We start from the raw sequence: 4,448 nt of genomic DNA on the forward strand, positions 1-4,448 counted from the left end.
GGTATGTCTTGGGGGGAAAAGCAATTTCTAGCTTCTCAAACTTTGTGTAGTACGGTCACAGAAATACTATTAGTTCTTGGAAAATATGGTTGACCAAAGCTTTAAAAACTAACATGCACTGTTTTTCACTCTTTAAAAAATGAAAAATTTCTAATGACAAAATAAAACATAGAGAAAGAAAAAGACACAGTCATTTATATTGGGGACGCAGTTGTTGGTCTTTAAACTTAGCACCAAAGATTGCCGAGAATGTTAGATCTTGCTGTTAGAAGTTCTGCAGAGCAATATTGTATTTCAGCATTTTCCAGAAGAGCAGCGGCCTAGGAAAGAGTGAAGACAAGGGCACCATTATTTTATTTTCCAGCTTTGCCATTTACAGAGACTGACTGCAGGACAGCATGAGATGATTTTGGAAATGTCAGTTCTATTCCTCACATAATTAGCTAGGAATCCACTTCTCCAACATTCATAATTATTCACCTTCCTTGCGTATATGGTATTCCCATAACCCAGTACAGTTTTTTTAAACAAAATAAAATACTTAAAAGCACAAATATAGTATTGTTTTAAACAGTAATAATATATTTATCATTACTTCCTTGAGTGATGCTGAAATATATAACTAATTTCTGTTAGCAATTCCTAATACTTTTCACCTAAGCTGAAATCCCAGACCCTTCAGGAAAGACAGTGATTGGCTTAAGATAATGGTGATGACCTATAAAGCCCTAAATGGCGAGGGTCCGGGATATCTGAGGGAACACCTGCTGCCGGCATCAAGCTCCCTTCGTCCAGTGCGCTCCCACAGGGAGGGTCTTCTCAGGGTATCGCCGGTAAGAGATTGCCGGCGGATAACACCCAGGGGTAGGGCCTTCTCAGTGGGTGCACCTGCCCTTTGGAACCAGCTGCCAGTGGAGCTTAGGACTGCCCCCGACCTCCGTTCACTCCGCCGGGACCTGAAGACCTGGCTCTTCGAGCTCTCTGGCTCAGGCTGAGAATTTTAATTTTAATTTTAACTGGGGTTTTTATTTGTTCAGGGATTGATATAATTTTTTTAAATTGTTTTTAACTTTTGTATTTTCCGTTTTAATCACCCTGTAAACCGCCCTGAGTCCTTCGGGAAAGGGCGGTATATAAATATAATAAAAATAAAAAATAAAATAAATAAATAATATACTGGTTTTGTTTGTTTTAACCATGGTTTGTTGATCACAACAGCTAGCTTCACACATCATGTTTTGCAAATCACAATAGCTAGTTTCACCCACAAGATAAATAAATCACATTATAACTTAGGAACCTAGCGAAGATTTAAATAATAACTTTTGATGATTGTGTGGAACTTTTAATTTTACATAATGCCTAGAAATGCAGACAGAATGCATGTTTTGGCTGATGGTGGGTACGAAGGTGAACAGAAAATCAACATAATAGGAGATATATGTATTTCATCTTCTTAAATCTTACCTCTATAGCCATTTCCCAGGTATCCATTCATTCCGTACTTTGATTCCTTCCCTCCTAACCCAAAAGAAAAAAAAATCCAAAAGATTTAACTCTGGACAATGAATTTTTCTTCTGTTCCTCTTACATCATATTCTTGATTGTTAATACTTCTTTATAATCCTAAGAAGTTTACTGTTTAATAAATAATATGAACAAGTGTTACACTTTCATATCTGTGCAAACTGCAGCACTCCAAAAGATGAATACAAACAACTTAATCATACTTTCCCAACATCTATCTAATCATAACATAAACGTCCTGGAAGCATTGTTTTTCTATCACATCTCTATAAAGTTGGCTTCATCTCAATCCCCAACCCATGGGTGAAATAAACTGAAGCCGTCTTTAGCTGTAACGGGGTTAAAGTGATATTTTCTGTTTCTATCCAAGGGTAGCCTCAAAGTATACCAAATATATTGCGCTCTGGTAATAATTCCCATTGCAATAAGTCAGAGGACTGATGGTCCTCTGGGAACAGCAGCATGATTGGGATTCATAGGACGCAGAATAGTTTTCTGTCATGGATGGGTGGAAATTTAAAGCAGCTGTTTGCTGAGGCATTTTTGTCCCCTTTCTCTTTTGTGTGGAATGATGAGGGGATTTTGTTGCTGCAGGTTGGTCTTTCTTCTATCCCACAAGCAAATCTGTTCATGCTGCCTGTCAGCAGGCATTATTAAGAATGCATTTCCCTTCCCAACAACTATATATCTGTAGCACGGTATATCCATAGATGCAGTACAGATGCTGGAGGAAATGGCTGATGTGCTATCTTTTCACAATATGGTCTTCAGCGCAATAGAAATGAGATAGGGAGTTCTAGGGCCTATAGTAACTTGGGCTAGGGCCCTGATTGGCTCATGCATTCCAAGGTTTGAATCTATGGAGACAATTTGCACAGCCAGATTCAAAGCAATATGGTGGGAATGCAGAATGGAAACTGCTATTTAGAAATGCCGTAAATACCCTGTTATACATATACATTTTGGATTCAATTGTGGCTGTAAGTCGAGGACTACCTGTTATACAGGTAGACTTCGACTTATGGCCACAATTGAGCCGAACATTTTCATTGCTAAGCAAAACAGATGTTAAATGAGTTTTTGCCTCATTTAACAACCTTTCTTGCTACAGTTGTTAAACTAGTAACACAGTTGCTTTTATACGCTTTTTAAAAGGTGGGCTGTACATCAAAAAATATGAATGAGAAATGAAATGCAAATACAGTTGAGGAGACTATGCTAATAGCATTAACAACAAAAATGAAATTTTCTTCTGATGAAAGTGTAGCTTAATTTTGATGATCTCTGCAGTCCAAGGCATGGTTGCTTTGTTGTGCTAAGGGCAGGGCCAAGTCACTGTGATTCCTGAAATCATATTTTTCTTCAGTTAAAAATTATATTTGAAAGAAAAAAGGATACATATAGCCAGTGCTTTTTTTTGTAAAAGAAAAAGGTGCCGGAACTCACACATGTCTTGCCTACCCTACAAGGTTCCATCCAAAAAAGGTGCTGGAACTTCGTTCTCAGCGTTCTATGAGAAAAAAAGCCCTGCATATAGCAATTAAAACTATTTAAAACTGCTTGCAAGGTGGAATAGTATCATCTTGTAAAGGTAGCATAATAGTAGGAAAACCTTCAGAAAGCTGGATTTGCCTTCTAAAATAAGCCCAGGAAGTCTGCAGAGATTGGCTCATATTTTGCAACACGCAAGATGTAAATAGGTTTCAATATTCTGGCCATCTAGATCTCCCAATGACATGCTAAGTACATTTTCAAATCTTTCCCAGTCACAGAAGTGTGAAGTGCTTTTAATGGTAGCTTGTCTACCATCAGATCAGGGTCCTATCACTCATGCTTTGGCAACATCCAGGTTAGCTGATGGTGAAGTGCTCTTTGTAGGGCTGTACTTGAAACTGTGTTTGGATATCGATTATTTCTGAACTATGTTCCTACACTTTTAAGGGGGGAAGAGGCAAATAAGAGCACTGTGCTCTGATTTTCATTGTTTCACTGGTTATTTAGTTGGTCGCTGATGGGTAGAAGGATTTATTTATTATGCTTGAATCTGTAGGGGTTTTTTTTAAAAAAAATTATTCCATCTTTATTACTTTACAAGTAACTCAGGGAGGTGAACATAATATATACAATACTCCTTCCTCTTCCTACATTTCCCCACAACCATAATACTGTGAAGTGAGTTGGGCTAAGAGAGAGTGACTGGCCAAAGGCACCTAGCCGTCTTTCATGCCTAAATCCAGATTGAAACTCAGTCTCCTGATTTCTAGCCTGATACCTTAACCACTACTAGATCATACTGATTCTCACATAAACCTTACCTGAACTCAGGTAAGCAGAGAGGTCTGAAACGCAGAAGGTTGCTATATAAAACAAGCCTTCTCAACAATAGTCCTTAGATTAGGAAGTACCACTGAGTAAACATACAGTATGCTTCACTTAAAACTTTAAGTGACAAACACTTGCTTTCTCCAAAGGGTATTCCTACTGATCACCATAAAGCTTCCTTTATGTCATTACACTAAAACCTTTAAAGAACAATGCTTTGTTTAATACTAGCTTATTGATTATTATGAATTCATTTTTTAATTAAATTGCCCAGTGGTTCCTACTTTAAGCAGTTAGATATAAAAATGTTAAAAAATACAGTCCTTAAGGATCTTATATCGAAAGACTGCAGAATTACCCAGATGCACAGTTTGAAAAATAATTGCTCATTCCAAAAATCTGGAAATTATTTCAGGCAAGTTTTAGGCTATTAGCAAATGAGTAAAAAAACATGGGAAAACAAAACGGTGGTGCCACTTACGATATCCTCCTAGTGGCTGTCCAGGGCCTAGCAGACTACCAAATCCTCCTGGGGCTTGCCCTGCAGCAATGGGGGCATATCCACCTGCCAGATTAAAAAAAAGAGGCAAGATAATCTT

The sequence above is a fragment of the Vipera berus genome (assembly GCF_964194415.1).
Source record: "Vipera berus genome assembly, chromosome: W".
NCBI classification, from domain to species: domain Eukaryota; kingdom Metazoa; phylum Chordata; class Lepidosauria; order Squamata; family Viperidae; genus Vipera; species Vipera berus.